Source organism: Saimiri boliviensis, chromosome 11, assembly GCF_048565385.1.
Source record: "Saimiri boliviensis isolate mSaiBol1 chromosome 11, mSaiBol1.pri, whole genome shotgun sequence".
NCBI classification, from domain to species: domain Eukaryota; kingdom Metazoa; phylum Chordata; class Mammalia; order Primates; family Cebidae; genus Saimiri; species Saimiri boliviensis.
Genome location: NC_133459.1, coordinates 76,065,822 through 76,084,204, shown reverse-complemented (window position 1 = coordinate 76,084,204; position 18,383 = coordinate 76,065,822). Strand labels below are relative to the sequence as shown.

Here is an 18,383-nt window from a genome sequence, read left to right as displayed (position 1 = left end):
CTGTGAATCAGTCTGGTGCTGAGCTTTTTGTTGTTGTTGTCAGTAGGCTATTTGTTAGTCATTCAATTTTGGAGCTCACTATTGGTCTGTTCAAGAATTGAATTTTTTCCTGGTTCAGTCTTGGGAAGTTGTATATGTCCAGAAATGTATCCATTTCTTCTTCTAGATTTTCTTTTTTTTTTTTTTTTGTTTTGTTTTGTTTTATAATATTTTATTTTGTTTTCTTTTTTTTTTTTTTTCTTTTTTTTTTATTGCATTTTAGGTTTTGGGGTACATGTGATGAACATGCAAGATTGTTGCATAGGTACACACATGGCAGTGTGCTTTGCTGCCTTCCGTCCCCTCACCTGTATCTGTCATTTCTCCCCATGCTATCTCTTCCCACCTCCCCACCCCCCGCCCCTCCCCCATTTCCCCCCAACAGACCCCAGTGTGTAGTGCTCCCCTCCCTGTGTCCATGTGTTCTCATTGTTCAACACCCGCCTATGAGCGAGAATATACGGTGTTTGATTTTCTGCTCTTGTGTCAGTTTGCTGAGAATGATGGTTTCCAGGTTCATCCATGTCCCTATAAAGGACGTGAACTCATCGTTTTTGATGGCTGCATAATATTCCATGGTGTATATGTACCACATTTTCCCTATCCAGTCTATCATCGTTGGGCATTTGGGTTGGTTCCAGGTCTTTGCTATTGTAAACAGTGCTGCAATGAACATTCGTGTGCACGTGTCCTTGTAGTAGAATGATTTATAATCCTTTGGATATATACCCAGTAATGGGATTGCTGGGTCAAATGGGATTTCTATTTTTAGGTCCTTGAGGAATCGCCACACTGTCTTCCACAATGGTTGAATTAATTTACATTCCCACCAACAGTGTAAAAGTGTTCCTATTTCTCCACATCCTCTCCAGCATCTGTTGTTTCCCGATTTTTTAATGATCGCCATTCTAACTGGTGTGAGATGGTATCTCAATGTGGTTTTGATTTGCATTTCTCTGATGACCAGTGATGATGAGCATTTTTTCATATGTTTGTTGGCCTCCTGTATGTCTTCTTTTGTAAAGTATCTGTTCATATCCTTTGCCCATTTTTGAATGGGCTTGTTGGTTTTTTTCTTGTAGATCTGCTTTAGTTCTTTGTAAATTCTGGATATCAGCCCCTTGTCAGATGGGTAGGCTGCAAAAATTTTTTCCCATTCTGTTGGTTGCCGATTCACTCTACTGACTGTTTCTTTTGCCGTGCAGAAGCTGTGGAGTTTGATTAGGTCCCATTTGTCTATTTTGGCTTTTGTTGCCATTGCTTTTGGCGTTTTGGTCATGAAGTCCTTGCCTACACCTATGTCCTGAATGGTTTTGCCTAGATTTTCTTCTAAGGTTTTTATGGTATTAGGTCTGATGTTTAAGTCTTTAATCCATCTGGAGTTAATTTTGGTATAAGGTGTCAGGAAGGGGTCCTGTTTCTGCTTTCTGCACATGGCTAGCCAGTTTTCCCAACACCATTTATTAAACAGGGAGTCCTTTCCCCATTGCTTGTTTTTGTCAGGTTTGTCGAAGATCAGATGGTTGTGGGTATGTTGTATTTCCTGTGAGGCCTCTGTTCTGTTCCATTGGTCTATATCTCTGTTTTGGTACCAGTACCATGCTGTTTTGATTACTGTAGCCTTGTAGTATAGTTTGAAGTCCGGTAGTGTGATGCCTCCCGCTTTGTTCTTTTTGCTTAGAATTGACTTGGCTATGCGGGCTCTCTTTTGGTTCCATATGAAGTTTAAGGTGTTTTTTTCCAGTTCTGTGAAGAAGGTCATTGGTAGCTTGATGGGAATAGCATTGAATCTGTAAATTACTTTGGGCAGTATGGCCATTTTCACGATGTTGATTCTTCCTAACCATGAACATGGAATGTTTCTCCATCTGTTTGTATCCTCTCTTATTTCGTTGAGCAATGGCTTGTAGTTCTCCTTGAAGAGGTCCTTTACGTTCCTTGTTAGTTGTATTCCTAGGTACTTTATTCTCTTTGTAGCAATTGTGAATGGCAGTTCGTTCTTGATTTGGCTCTCTTGAAGTCTATTACTGGTGTATAGGAATGCTTGTGATTTTTGCACGTTGATTTTGTATCCTGAGACTTTGCTGAAGTTGTTTATCAGTTTCAGGAGATTTTGGGCTGAGATGATGGGGTCTTCCGGATATACAATCATGTCATCTGCAAATAGAGACAATTTGATTTCCTCCTTTCCAATTTGGATACCCTTTATTTCTTTTTCTTGCCTGATTGCTCTGGCTTCTTCTTCTAGATTTTCTAGTTTGGTTGCATACAAGTGTTCCTAATATTCTCCCATGGTTATTTGTATTTCTTGGGGGTCAGTAATACTATCACCTTTGTTGTTTCTGATCATGTTTATTTGGATCTTCTCTCTTCTTTATCAGTCTAGCTAGTGATTTTCAAAATCGCACCTCCTAGATTCATTGATATTTTGAATGGTTTTTTGTGTCTCAATCTCCTTCAGTTCAGCTCTGATTTTGGTTATTTCTTGTCTTCTGCTACTTTTGGGGTTAGTTTGCTCCTGCTGTTCTGGTTCCTCAAGTTGTAATGTTCGGTTGATAATTTGAGATCTTTCTTCTTTTTGATGTGGGCATTTAATGCTATAAACTTCCCTCTTAATGCTGCCTTACTTGTGTCCCAGAGATTCTGGCATATTGTATGGCTGTTCTCATTAGTTTCAAATAATTTCTTGATTTCTGCCTTAATTTTATAGTTTACTCAGAAGTAATTCAAGAAGCAGGCTATTTAATTTCTATGTAATTGTATAGTTTTGAGTGATTTTCTTAGTCTTGAGTTCTAATTTTATTGCACTGTGGTCTGAGACCATGGCTGTTGTTATTTTGGTCTTTTGCATTTGCTGAGGATTGTTTCATGTCTGATTGTGTGATTAACTTTAGAGTATGGGCCATGTGCAGATGAGAAGAATACACATTCTGTTCTTTTGGGGTGGAAAGTTCTGTAGATGTATATCAGGTCCACTTTATCCAGTGATGAGTTCAGGTCCTGAATATCTTTATTAATTTTCTGTCTTGATGGTCTAATACCATAAGTGGGGTGTTAAGGTCTCTCACTATTATTGTGTGGTAGTCTAACTCTCCTCATGGTTTCTAAGAACTTTTGTGAATCTGAATCTTCTTGTTGAATTGAACCCTTTACTATTATATAATGCCCTTCTTTGTCTTTTTTTATCTTTGTTGGTTTAAAGTCTTTTTTCTTTGAAATAAGGATTGTAAGCACTGCTTTCTTCTATTTTTCATTCGTTTTGTAGATTTTTCTCCATCCCTTTATTTTCAGCCTATAGGTGCATAGCTTGCAGGGTTGCAGGGGGCCCCCACGAGTGACTGTGGGTGTAGTCACACCAGTGGTGATGTTAGCACAGGGGTTGGGTGCTGACTGGCACAGATCAGTGTGCACCCTCTATGCGTGTTCATGCTGGCACGTGTGGTCACTCAGGGCAAGGGAGGGTCTCCTGTTCTCCTTGCCTAGTTTGTATAGTTGCTCCAAGTCTTTTTTTTTTTTTAATTGTAAGTTCCAGGATACATGTGTGGGATGTGTATGTTTATTACATAGGTAAATGTGCGCCGTGGTGGTTTGCTGCACTTAACAACCCATCACCTATTTATCCTGATGCTTTCCCACCCCACACACACCCCTGCCACAACAGTCCCCAGGGTGTGTCATTCCGGTCCCTGTGTCCATGTGTTCTTATTGTTCAGCTCCTACTTCTAAATGACAACATGCAGTGTTTGGTTTTCTGTTCTTGCATTAGTTTGCTCAGAATAATGGCCAGCAGCTCCATCCATGACCATGCAAAGGACATGAGCTCTTTCCTTTTTATTATTGCATAGTATTCTGTGGTGTATATGTACCTCATTTTGTTTGTCCAACCTGTCATTGATGGGTATTTGAGTTAATTCCATGTTTTAACTATTGTGAATAGTGCTGCAATGAACCTTATGTATGCAAATATCTTTATAATAGAGTGATTTATATTCTTTTGGGTATATACCCAGTAATGGGATTGCTGGGGCCAATTTTCTGGTTCTAGGTCTTTGGGAATTACCACACTGTCTTCCACAATGGTTGAACTAATTTACATTCCCACCAACAATGTAAACATGTTCCTATTTCCTCATGGCCTGGTCAACATCTGTTGTTTCTTGACTTCTTAATAATTGCCATTCTGACAGGCATGAGATGGTATCTCACTGTGGTTTTGATTTGCATATATCTCTAATGATCAGTGATGTTGAGCTTTTCCATGTTTGTTGGGTGCATAAATGTTTTCTTTTGAGAAGTGTCTGTTCATGTCCTTTGCCCACTTTTTAATGTGGTCATTTGGTTTTATTCTTGTAAGTTTAAGTTTCTTTTAGATTCTGTATATTAGACCTTTGTCAGATGAACAGACTGCAAAAATTTTCTCCCATTCTGTAGGTTGTCTGTTCACTCTGATGATAGTTTCTTTTGCTGTGCAGAGGCTCTTTAGTTTAGTTAGATCCCCTTTGTCATGTTTTGCTTTTGTGGCAATTGCTTTTAACATTTTCATTATTAAATTTTCATCCATACCTATGTCCTAAATTGAAGGGAGATAAAGTCACAAAGATGAGAATCAATGAAAGAACACCAAAAACTCAAAAAGCCAGAATGCCTTTTCTCCTCCAAATGATTAAAACACCTCTGCAGCAAGGGCACAGAACTGGGCTGGGGCTGAGATGGATGAACTGACAAAAGTAGGCTTCAGAAGGTGGGTAGTAATGAACTTCACTGAGCTAAAGGATTATGTTTTAACCCAATGCAAACAAGCTAAGAACCATGATAAAACACCAGAGTGTCTGTTAATCAGAATAACTAGTTTAGAGAGGAACATAAATGAGCTGAAAAACACAACATGAGAACTTCACAATATAACCGCAAATATCAATAACCAAGTAGGTCAAGAGGGGGAAAGAATTTCAGAGCTTCTAGAGAATCTTGTTGAAATAAGACAGGCAGACAAGATTAGGGGAAAAAGAATGAAAAGGAATGAACAAAACCTCTGAGAACTATGGGATTATGTAAAGAGACTGAACCTATAATTGGTTGGGGTAACTGAATGAGAAAGGGAAAATGGAACCAAGTTGGAAACATACTTCAGAATGTCATCCAGGAGAACTTCCACAATCTAACAAGACAGACCAACATTTAAATTCAGGAAATCCAGAGAACTGCTGTAAGATACCCCATGAGGAGATCAATCCCAAGATGCATAATCATCAGATTCTCCAAGGTCAAAATGAAAGAAAAAGTGTTAAGGATAGCCAGAGAGAAAGGCCAGGCCACCTACAAAGGGAAGCTCACAGACTAACAGCAGATGTCTCAGCAGAAACCCTATAACCCATATTCAACATTCTTGAAGAATTTCTAACTCACAATTTCATATCTGGCAAAACTAAACTTCGTTCCCAATGAGAGAACCTGGATATCTCAGTTTCCAGTACAGAATTCACTCACCATTTCATTCTTCTCAGCCGGAGCCTCCAACCACAGGTGTTCTAAATCTTTCCAAAAGCCTTTCTCAAAAATGTCTACCAACTTTCTCTGTAATAAACTCTTAATTTGAGCACTAGATAAAGACCTTTTACTCTCATTCTAACTTGATGCAAAGAGAGTGAAGAAATTAGAAAGATAAAAACTGCCAGCTATACTAGGATCCTGAATTATATGAGGCGAATGCTTTCAGACTGCTTACTAGAGTCTCCGTTTGCTCAATTGACTTAGTGTTTAGAAAGCTTTATACAGTAAGGAGTATGATTATCTCATTTATTCTTGATGAGATACGGTAATTTCCATCTGATACTGGAAACCTGGCAACATAGAAATGCTGAATTCCAGGTACTTGTCAACCAGTAAGTTTGAAACCTGGATTTCTTTTTTTATTATATGTCTGCCATGGACAAGTTACCCCCATTAAAAACCTCAAGTTTTTCGTTTGAAAAATGGGCATAGCAGCTACCTTGCAAGCTGTCTGTGAGGCTTGGAGATGAGGTATATAAAGCGCCCCTCTACTTCATAATCTCTCCTTCATCTGTTTTTGCTCCCTTATTTCTTTCCATTGTCAAGGGGCTCACCCTCTTCTCTCTATAGTACAACAAGAATGATATTTTATTATTTCAATGTTCATTCCCATTTGACCATGACAGCAATCTGTTTTAGCAATATCAGCAATACCAGTTCTACATTCACTGTTTCCTCTCCCTCAGCTTATGGGAGTTAACTAGTTTCTCTTCAAAGACAATAGATTCTAATGCGAAAACAAAATGATTCCACCCCTGTGGAAACTCTCATGAAGAAAAAAGTTAAAGAACTTTCCAAAAAGTGTAAAAGATACCCGCAGCTGCTCTGTTACATAATGATACAATATTCTTGTGAAAAACCTGGGTGAGAGTCCAGGAAACATCTAAAGTGATCGTCTTTCTGAAGTAAACATCTGTGTTGATGGGAAATTGAGATATAAACACACATTCAGAATTCAAACACAATTCCCAAGTGTCACATTAGAATTCCATCAGTTTTTATGGAAAAAACAATAGATCTCCTAAGCTTTGTAAAATTTCAAGTAACAGCAACCAAAGTAAACCACACAGGATTTTCATCTGTGTGTTTCAGGAAACAATTGGAAAAATTAAAACTGATTTTTTTTTATGGATTTTTAATAACTTGGGCATCTTCAACAGTGCCTGCATCAGGTCTATGGTCCTTCTGTGCAACTGACACCGGCTATGGTATTTGTCCATAATGACAGCTTCCTTCCCAGGCTAGTCATTGATTTTTCCATCCAACAAGACACTTAGTCATGAATGTTGTGTTTATATGCTCTGTTGCAGAAACATCCTGTACACCACAGGCAGCAAAGACTGTCGCTCATGTGCCACTACCTTGAAAAAAATCCACATTTCTTCCTCCCATTCCCATTCTCTCATCCCAGGATAGGTCACAGTGGAAACATTACTTCACTGGTCTTATAAAATACACTGGAGCAATCCCACTTCCTAAAGGAACCACACCCTTGTAATCAGAAAAAGAGAATACTGAGGCAACACAAAAATAAAAAGATAGTTACATGAAGCCATCCCGGCTCCTTCAGAATGTCTGCCCGCTTTGGACAGGAAACGGTTCTCCTCAGTGTTTGTTATGGTACCAAGTATAGCTTTATAGACAAGTGAATTCACCAAAGAAATTGATGATAAACCTGAAAGGCTTTTCTTAATTTTTTTTCCTTTGCTTATTCTTAGTATCTTTCTGTAAAATCACACCTTAAAAAGAAACGGATAAAGAAGCAAGGAAAGATGAAGGCGAGGGTATGAAGAAGCAGAGCGGCACTTTGTACACCCCCTCTCCAAGCCTCACAGACCGCTTGCAAGGTAGGCACTACCATGCCCATTTTACAAATGAAAACTTCAGGTTTTTAACTTGTCCACGGCCTACATATAGTAATAAGCAAAGCCAGGTTTCAAACTCACTGGCTGACAAGTACATAGAGGTCAGCATTTCTCTATTTCCAGGTAAATGCAGAGCTCTTGACAATCTATTGAGCTAATAGTCAGGCTTAGAGAAGAAATTAAAAACTGCTATGTTGGAATCATTTGTTCTTGAAATCTGGTATAGATTAAAGGTCATCTTGGCCATAAATCAGTCTTAAGAAAGCATCTACAAAATGCCTTGTTTTAAGCAACATAACTTCCTGATGAGTTCTCTGTAATAAAGTAGCTGTAAAATGTTTATATAATGAGGCAACTTGTTTTATGAGATTACTACCCAAAACTGGTCAGGAGTTGAGGTCCTGTATTACTTTTCTATTGATGAGTAACAATTACCACAAATTTAGGAGCTTTAAAAAATCCCACTTATGGGAGTTGAACAATGAGAACACATGGACACAGGGAGGGGAATATCACACACCAGGGCCTGTCAGTGGGTAGGGGGCAAGAGAAGGAGAGCATTAGGACAACTACCTAATGCATGTAGAGCTTAAAACCTAGATGATGGGTTGATAAGTGCAGCAAACCACCATGGCACATGTATACCTATGTAACAAACATGCACGTTCTGCACATGTATCCCAGAACTTAAACTAAAATTAATCCATACTTATTAGTGCATAGTTTTTGTAGGCCATAAGTCCATCATGGCATGGCTAGGTTCTCTTTAGCATCTGGAAGGCAATGAGTGTGTCCTGTTGAATGAGTACTTCCCTTTCATGTATTCTTTCCCTCCTTGACCCTACCGGTCATTACTGTCTTGATTTCTGAAAGCATTGATTAAGCTTGTCTGTTTTTATTCAACATAACATGTGTACTATTTTCAATGTATGTCACTTTGTACCAGAATTCTAGGATTATCCCCAAGATTTCCCTCTTCTTCCTCTGGTTTACATGCTACCCCTAATCTCCCAGACTGGGAGTTTGATGGATTTGCCTCCCAGGATTAGGTTACGTTATACGGCAGAGTTGACTTTAGAAAGGGAGATTATCCAGGTGGTCCCGACCTAATTGCATGGTGCCTTTAAAGGCAGAGTCTCCTCTGACTGGCAGTAACTACTAAAAAAAAGTGGGGATGTCAGTACTACAAATGCAAAGGACTGGATTCTGCCAATAACAAAACTGAGCTTGGAACTGGATTTTTCCTCCAGAAAAAAAAAAACTTTCCTTCAGGGAAAGATTCATCCAGGCTGACACCTTTAATTCAGCCTCATAAATGCTAGATAAGGGGGATTCCATGACAATCAAGACAAGCACTCTGTCCTCATGGAACTTAAAAAAACCTGTCAAGGAATAGCCAGGCATGGTGGCAGTCACCTGTAATCCCAGCTACTTGGGAGGCTGAGGCAGGAGAGTCTCTCGAACCCAGGAAGTGGAGGTTGTAGTGAGCTGAGATCACGCCACTGCACTCCAACCTGAGGGACAGAGCAAGACTCCATTTCATCTCAGATGAGCCTTGGCAACGGAGCGAGACTTCACTCCATCCCATTTCAGCTGTCCATGCTCTCAAAACACTTCTGAATAACTCCAAAGTAACCTATATCATATTGTCCCGAAATTGCTTATTTATACATTCATCTCCTCACTGTTTTGAGCTTCTTGAGGAAAGACACCAGGCATAGCACTTAGCACATGGTAGGAGGCATCAACAATGTTCACTGAGTGAACTGAATGAATAAATACTAATGCCGTAAGAGGCAACAAACTCCTGCCTCACAGATATTTAAACAAAGACTAGAGAATCATTTAGTGGGAGATGCAGAGAGAATTGAAGCATCTGATTCCTGGACCACTGAATAGGACCCTCCAAATCTGAGTTTCCTTGGGACTAGATGAAGAAAGCTAGCAAACGAAAAGTCACATGGAAGATAAAGTGCTATGTTCGAGGAATAGCAAGTGGCCCTTTTGCTTGGAAAAGAGGACAGGATGGAGGCAAAGCAAGAAAGAGGTGACACATCCAAGAAAGTGAAGGGAAAGTACTGAATACACTATTCTTTAAGAGGAATGGGCAAGGTAAAGTATCCACCCTGGGATGCCAAAGCCAACAGAGACGAGCAACAGCAGGCAGCCATTTCCAGCCATGGATCTGAAGGGGCAGAAGAAGCAGAGTTACCAGAACCCTGTGAAAGAGGTGTGGCTTGATGGAAGTTATGGACTGGATAGAGAAACAAGAGAAACAAAATCAAGGACTGACAGGAAGAGAAGGGAGGAATTAATATCCAGACATCCACCTCCCTGTCAACGGCCAAACCCAATGCAGAGCTAGAGCGTGAGGAAGCCCAGGTGAGGCACGTAGAAGCTAGGCCCCCAAATCCCAGAGCAGGGCGGAGAATGCACCTGGAGAGTCCGACAAAGCGTAAGCAGCACAGATGGGGAAAGGGAAGCAGAGCATGCCTGTACCAGGTCTCAAGGGGTAGGCGAGGGGCTTGAGCATCACGCAGTGAGCCCTCAGGAGCCCCTGCAGAGTTTGAGGCATGATCCAGGCTCTGCCTGAAGATGACTAATTTAGTGGCTGTCATCAGAATGAACTTGGAATGAAAAGAGGCAATAGAAGGGAGGGAAACAAACTAAAAAACCACCAAAATGGTTGAAGCAGAAGGGGAGGTGTCTGTCTACAGGAGGGGATGTGCTCATCACTGCTCTCAGCCACTCACAGGCTCCTCGTGTTCCAGCAGCTTGCTTATCTTCCAGTTGAACAGTGCATAAAGTCCAGGGGTGGAGAAGCAAGGTCTTCTCTACACTGGGAAAACGCATCTGTTGTTTACCTTTGAGGCTCCCACTGATGTTCACTTCACCTCCTTTCCTCTGTGGCTGAAATTTCACTGAGCATTGCCAGCAGAAAGGAGCAGCAGAGACTGAAGGTCACATCCAGAGCAGAGGGCGGTCACTGAGTTGCTTAGCACAAGAAGCTACTAAGTGGATAGAGACCCGCAGGGAGAAAGCTCTGATTGATTGTCAGTAGCCACTTCCTAAAGATTCTGATGTTCTGATGTTTTTCTACCCTTTTCTTCCTTATAGTGACCAAACCATCCTGCCTGCCTTGCCCCTTCCAAACACTGTCTTCCCTGGGTCTCATGTCAGTGGACTTCCTTGGAATCCAAAGTCAATCTGACAACTCTATGGTCCGCTAGACTGGCACAGAGATGACCAGAAGATTAATATTGCTCCACGAAGCTTTCTCTTTCTGCATGAGTACATCCAGACTTTCTTCTTCCGTTACCATTGCTCTTATCTCCATGGAAGCTACATAGCACCAAGTGGGCACAAGCATCGATGGACAGAGCCAGAGTGACTGCCTGGTAGTGTCCTTCATCAGGTGGATAGGAAATCGCTCCAGCTGTGTTTCTTGTTAACTGTTCAGAAAAATAATCTTTGTTTTATTGGTATTATTATAGAAAGTTTCCTGAAAAAGAAAAAGCAGCTGCTGTTTGAGTTCTCAGCTATTTTCTGATGCACTATGCATCAGGCCTCATTTGATTGGGATTTATGCCTTATTTTCTTCACTGCTTCATTAAAAGCTTAGCACTACTAAGAGGATTATTTACAACATGGTATCTCTGAGACCTGGAGAGTCTTTAAAGATGTGTCTCTGAACAAACTCCTTGCCAGGCTTTTCATGATCAAGGTGTGGAGGGAAAGAGCATCCAAAAAAAAAGAAAAAGACTGAATTACCACACACTTAGAAGTTCTTCCATACTTGCGACACTGCCACGTATCATCAGCAACATGAATCAACAAATCCCAATAAATAAGTTTCTATTTCACACTAAAGGGTGAAATCATACAAAACAGCAATACCAAGCATGTGACACACACACACACTCTCTCTCTCTCTCTCTCTCTCTCTCTCTCTTTCTCTCTCTATCTCTCTCTCACCTCTTCTAAAGCAGTCCTTCTCTCATGATTGGAAGCTACATCCCAACTGGAATTCTTACAACAAATAAAGTGTTTATGAGCATCTTCCCCGCTCCCCCAACATCTGCCAGTCTGCCCACTCCCAGGGACAACAGGAACACAGGGCAACCGACCCATGGGCTTTTGCTTAGACTCAGGGTTGTGGTGGAGACAATCAGACACCCCGCAATGGAAAATAGCAAGGCCAGCTGAAGGCCAAAGTGGCAAGAGACCACTTGGAAACCACGAGTATATGCCCTGAAACAGTAAATAACATTGTGTGAATTCGGCCATCCATTCTGTTGATGAAGTCAGCACACAAGTATTTATCTCACTACAGATGTGTTTTCGTTTTGTGACATGTTTTTAAAAACCAACTTTGATGACAAAAGAAAAAGCCACTTTCTTTAACCCTCTCAATTTGTGTTTTTAAATCTGTTTTCTGTACTAAGAACTGCACAAACAAATGATTTGCATTGTTATTCTGATGTAATCTAAATCTCATTTCTATAACTAGGTTGGTTTCTTGTCTTTGAAACAGACACGAGACAGCTGCCTTCCCAATAGAGCCCTGTGCAAAAAGGGGAGGTACACCCCAAAGAGGGCTGGCAGCCGGAATTTCCCCAGTGTGGGCAGGAGACCTGGCAAGCTGCAGGAGGCCGGGGAGGACTGCGTGGACAGACAGGACCCATGTGTCGCTGTGACCATCACTCACGCAGCTGCTCGTTCTTTTATCTTCTGAAGGGTGGTTCTTGGCTGCTGACTTCACTTTCAGAAAGCACCCACCTTCGCAAGCCTCGAGGATCATCTTCTACTTTGTATCCTATTTCTTGAGCAAAAAAGAAATGAATCAGTTTAGAACACTCCGAGAACAGGGAAAAGTGAGTAAACAAGCTTATTTTTACCCCCTGGATGGAACATAAGTTCTTCAAGGGTAGACGCACAGTACAGGTGGTTCATTGTGAACTATCGATGTACTATTAAAATAAGTCAGTTAGGGGAGTGGTGGGCTTCTTTTCAAATCAGACCCTCCCTGAACTGGGAAGGAAGAGAATACCAGGGTCTGGGCTTTTTTGTTTTTTCAAGAAAACATTGTTTTGGGTTTTTTATTTTTGTCATACAAATCGTTTTCAACTGTGAAATTTTAAAAAGCTCTATTTTTTCAGGCTGCACTAAGCAGTTCAGCTTATGAATATAAACGGTCCCTGGTTTTGTCACTAGAATGAGTTGTTTAAGTGTACAGTACTCAAAGACAATATTCTCAAACTATTATAAGCAGGATTCTTGCATTGTTCATTCAAGTAAACATGTCTCAACATGTCTATGGGTCTGGCATTGAGAAGGGATATTCTTTGAGAATCGTTTTCCAGGTAGAAGTTGACAATGAACCCTCCTTTTACCCCACCAATTAATAATGACATGTGCTTGAAATGCAGCTGTCCAGGGTCCCACCTACATGATCTGCACGTGCAGAACAGGGAACGCTAACTGGCCCTAAGTTACGTGGGAGAAAACATGCAGCACAGCTCTTATGCACACTGACTCCGAAGCTAGCTGGGTTCGGTTCCCACCTCTGCCACTTGCTCCATCAACTAGAAAAACAATTTCTCATTCAAGTAATAATGAAAACGATTTAGATAAGGACTCAGCACACAGTAAGTACTAAGTGTTAGTTAGTACTGCGAGCCTGGTTTAACGGGGCTGTAAGCCACCACACAGGGGAATCACTGAGGACCCAAGACCTAGCCTTCCTGCAACTGAAGAGGCCGGAGTCATTCCCCTCACTCGCCACCAGCCCTGCTGATGCTGCCCTGTCTTGCTAGTGATACCACCCTAATAACATGAACGCCTTCGCTGCCGCCTTCTCCAGCCTCTCAGTGCTGCCCTTCAGTCTCCTGAGCTGATCCTGGCGCTCTGTCAAACAGAAGGCAGGATTCTCTTTCCATCGCTGTTGCATCTTTTTACCAGACGTCGAAGTGTGACCTTGATCTCCCTGTTTTTTAATACATCTCTCATAAAGGGCAGCTTACTCTTTTCGTTTCCTTCAGAACTATCTTCCAAATAACTCAAGAAAAGCACCCCACTGGGCAAAGTCAGAAAACATTTGAGTGGCAGCATAAATAACCTGCTCAGCCAGTCCCTTCCCAGTGATTACGTTACTGTTCACCGAGGTAGGTTGGCATCTTGAGCTCACCCTATACGTGAGTATCATTATACTTTTTGTACAGTAGTACCCACTTACCTGCAGTTTCACCTGCCATGGTTTCAGTTACCTGTGGTCCAAAGATAGATGACTATGGGCAAACCTCACTTTCTTGTGCGTCACAGATACTGCATTTTTTACACATTGGAAGTTTGCAGCAACCCTGCATTGAGCAAGTCTATGGGCACATTTTTCCAACAGCATGTGCTCACTTCAAGTCTGTCAGCATTTTTAAGAATAAGCTTGTTTTTTGTTTTTTGTTTTTTGTTTTTTGTTTTTGAGACGGAGTCTTACTCTTATCTTCCAGGCTGGAACGCGTGATATAGGCTCACTGCAACCTCTGCCTCTCGAGTTCAAGAGATTCTCTCGCCTCAGCCTTCTGATCCACCACCACACCTGGCTAATTTTTTTATTTTTAATAGAGACAGGGTTTCACCATGTTGGCCAGGCTGGTCATGAACTCCTGACCTCAGATGATCTGCCCATCTCGGCCTCCCAAAGTGCTAGGATTACAAGCTTGAGCTACCACACCTGGCCAAGAATAAGCTATTTTTTATTTAAGTTATATACATTGTTTTTCTAGACACAATGTCATTGCACACTTCATAAGCTACAGTGTCATGTAAACATAACTTCTGTATGCACTGGGAAGCTAAAAAAAAAAAAATGTGTGACTCACTTTACTGAGATATTTGCTTTATTGTGATAGTCTAGAACCAAACCTACACTATCTCCAAACATGCCCTTACAGAAAAATAAGATTTTAAAAGAGAGATCACATTCACATAACTCTCATTATGGTATGTTGTTATAATTGTTCTATTTTAGTATTAGTTATTGTTGTTAATCTCTTACGGTACCTAATTTACATGTTAAACTTTATCATAGGTATTTATGTATAGAAGAAAACATACTTGGATACCTAGATAGTGTGATCTCCAAAGCACCACGGAGCAAAGCAGCATGAGTCCAAATAGCCAGATAGCTACCAGGCAACTCCAGTCCCAGAGAAGAGTCTAAGGAAAGGGGGGCAAAAACCAAAGAATAAACTATCTTCAAAGGTGGGACAGATTCACTCAGTGGATATTTATAGGGCACCTGTACTGAGCACTGCGTGGTGTTGGGAATACAGCTCAGAACAGACTCTCTTCCCTTGTGGAGCTTATAACCCAGTGCAGGGAAGCAGTTCATAAACAAGTAAATTAGCAAAATATAAAATATACAATATTGTCTGATGGTTAAATGTGCTATAGAGAAATAGAAAGCAAGGTTGGGGAAAAAAGAGAGCCAGGGTGAGTAATAGTCAACATGAAGCAGAAAAATCTATTATAAGAGATAAGGGAGAAGGAATTGCTTTTCCCTACTCTCTATCATCCACTCAACACAACACTTCTGATATCAGATATGCGGGGGTTTTCCACACACGACAAGCAAGCAATTCCATAGCAGATATAAGCTGAGTATCCTCTAATTCAATTCAATTCTGATACTGTCCACCGGTACATAGCATCAGATCCCACAGGTTGAAGGCTTAGTCCCACAAGACTGCCTGTCACTTCAGATTCCAGTGGCAAGTAGCAGGTTGTCACCATGGTCTGACTGGCTGGCTATAAACCAGGGTTCCCACAGTCCTTACCTTGGGTGCAACTGATTTGCTAGAGTGCCTCACACAACTCAGGAAAACACTTTACCCATTTATTATAAAAATGAAAAGGGCAAGGTATGGACCAAGTGGCACACCATCCTCCAGGAACCCCCACAAGTTCAGCTATTAGGAAGCCCCTCCAAACCCAGTACTTTTGGCCTTTTATGGAGGCTTTATTTTTAATTTGATTTATTTATTTATTACTTTTTAATTTTTTTATTGTACTTTAGGTTCTGGGGTACATGAGCAGATCGTGCAGGATTATTGCATAGGTACATACATGGCAAGGTGGTTTGTAGCCTCCATCCCTCAGTCACCTATATCTGGCATTTCTCCCCACATTATCCCTCCCCAACCTCCCCATTCCCTGCTGTGCCTCCCCTGGCCACCCCCAAGAGACCCCAGTATGTGATGGTCCCCTGTGTCTGTGTGTTCTCATTGTTAACACCCACCTATGAGTGAGAACATGCAGTGTTTGATTTTCTGTTTTTGTGTCAGTTTGCCGAGAATGATGGCTGCCCTTAGCAGTTTTTCCTTCATTTCAACCCTGGTGAATCTGACGATTATGCGCCTTGGGGTTGCTCTTCTTGAGATTCTTTGCGGTGTTCTCTGAACTTCCTGGACTTGAATGGTGGCCTGCCTTGCTAGGTTGGGGAAGTTCTCCTAGATAATATCCTGAAGAGTGTTTTCCAGCTTGAATTCATTCTCTCCGTCACATTCAGGTACACCTATCAAACGTAGATTAGGTTTTCACATAATCCCATATTTCTTGGAGGCGTTGTTCATTTCTTTTCACTCTTTTTTCTCTACATCTTACCTTCTCATTTTATTTCATAGAATTGATCTTCAATCTCTGATATCCTTTCTTCTGCTTGGTCGATTTGGCTATTGAAACTTATGTATGCCTCGCGAAGTTCTCATGTTGTGTTTTTCAGCTCCATCAAGTCATTTATGTTCTCTAAGCTGTTTATTCTAGTTAGCATTTCATCATATCTTTTTTCAAGGTTCTTAGTTTCTTTGCATTGGGTTAGCATGTGTTCTTTTAGCTCTGAGAAGTCTGTTATTACCCACCTTCTGAAGCTTCTTTCTGTCAATTCATCAGATTCATTCTCCATCCAGCTTTGTTCCCTAGCTGGTCAAGAGTTGTGATCCCTTGGAAGAGGAGAGGTGTTCTGATTTTTGGTGTTTTCATCCTTTTTGTGCTGGTTTCTTCCCATCTCCATGGCTTTATCTACCCATGGTCTTTGTAGTTGGTGACTTTTGAATGGGGTCTCTGAATGGACGTCCTTTTTGTTGATGTTGAAACTATTTACTTCTGTTTTAGTTTTCCTTCTAACAGTTAGGCCCCTCTGCTGCAGGATTGCTGGAGGTCCACTCTGGACCTTGCTTGCCTGGGGATCACCTGCAGGGGCTGCAGAACAGTAAGTGTTGCTGGCTGTTTCTTCTTCTGTTATCTTTGTCCCAGAAGGGTACCCGCCAGGTGTCAGCCTGAGCTCTCCTTTATGAGGTGTCTCTTTGGGTATATGGGGGTCAGGAAGCTGCTTGAGGACATAGTCTGTCCCTTATTGGAGCTCAAGTGCTGTGCTGGGAGCTCCATTGTTCCCTGCAGAGCTGCTGGGCATGTATGTTTAAGCCTGCTGCAGCAGAACTCATAACTGCCTCTTTTCCCAAGTGCTCTGTCCTAGGAAGATGAGGCTTTATTTATAAGTTCCTGATGTGCTGCTGCCTTTTTTCATAGATGCCCTGCCCCACAAGGAGATAATCTCTTCACAGTCTGTCAGAAGAGGTGTTACTGAGCTGCCACAAGTTCTGCCCAGGTGCTGTGTGAACTTCCTTGAGGCAGTTAGAACTGCCTCGGTATTGGCAGACTGCCTCCATAGTGGCAGATGCCCTTCCCCGCACCAAGCTGAACCATCCTGGTTGCAGCTGCACTTGCTGCAAAACTCTCAATCCAGAATGTTTCAGATGGCTTGCTTTGTGGGGTGGTACCTGCTGAGCCAGATCACCAGATCACCCCTGTTCCCTGTCTCAGCCCCCTCCCTTCAGTTGAATAGGCAACTCTGTCTCCCAGGTGTTCCAGGCGCCAGTTGAAACAGCCACCCAGATTTGTGTGAGTTTCTGTGCGCCAACCCACAGCACTGGCTGAAGTAGCCATGCTGGAAACTCATGGCACTTTTCGGCCTGAGAATCTCCTGGTCTGTAGGCAGTGAAAACTCATTGCAGTGATCACTCACCCTCTGCACTGGTCTTTCTGGGAACTGAACTCCAGAGCTGTTCCTATTCAGCCATTTTGGATCAAGTGATCGACTCAGAACTTTTTAATCTCTCTGCCCTTTCAGTCATTCTACTGGTGTTATCCAGCCCTCACTGTGCCCAGGGGTCTCTGTGGAAGAAGCAGCTAGAGCCCTGGCCCCTCCAGGAGTGTACAAGCAGACCCAGAAAGAAGATTCAACCCTTTAGAGTGAAAGAAAGCAAAAGAATGGGCCTGCTCGGGGGTGCAACCAACAAGTGCCAAAGGGAGCACTTGTTGGACTTCAAGTGATCCTGAGCTAAATTTGATTTCCATTATGGAGGACCTTTGGAGGGAGGGAGGACAGAGGTATCTGCAAGTCAGTATGTGCAGCTCCTCACTGTGGGGATAAGTGCTAGGTGAGACTGTGCTGTGACTGCACAAAACAAGACCATAAAGAAAGGCCACAGCATGAGCCCCACTGGCAGATGCTTGCCAGAGGGAAGCCAGTCACAGACAAAGTTATCAGAGCTCCCACCTCCACTGCTGGATCCCTTTTTTAAGATTGAAAGGCTGAAAATTAGTGCTATTTACAGGTCAGAGCTACCGAAAACTCAAATCATAATTAAGAAAGGGCAAATTCTATTTACCAAGAAAAACAAATTGCCACAAAGGGAGTGTTGGAACAACTACTAGGAACACACAGTGCCCATTTCATTCTTTTCTTCAGTGTAAGGGTGTTTGAAAAGCAAAGAGGCAGCAGTTAGACAGGAAGCTGAGGGAACAGTGCAGACACACAGAGGAACAAACCTGGAGTGGGGGCCTGATGACCCTGAGCAGGCATAGTCCAAATTGTGT

The 18,383-nt window shown here is 41.9% G+C and overlaps 1 long non-coding RNA gene across 1 annotated transcript in view; it reads right to left on the bottom strand.

Moving 5' to 3' along the window:
• LOC101046371 (uncharacterized) overlaps nt 1-18,383 on the bottom strand; it is a 111,007-nt gene that overhangs the window by 81,427 nt on the left and 11,197 nt on the right. The window contains exons 2-3 of the long non-coding RNA XR_012512614.1: nt 12,089-12,276; nt 10,593-10,956 (exon numbers count right to left, since the gene is read on the bottom strand). This is a non-coding gene — a long non-coding RNA (uncharacterized LOC101046371). The remainder of the gene's footprint in view (nt 1-10,592; nt 10,957-12,088; nt 12,277-18,383) is intronic.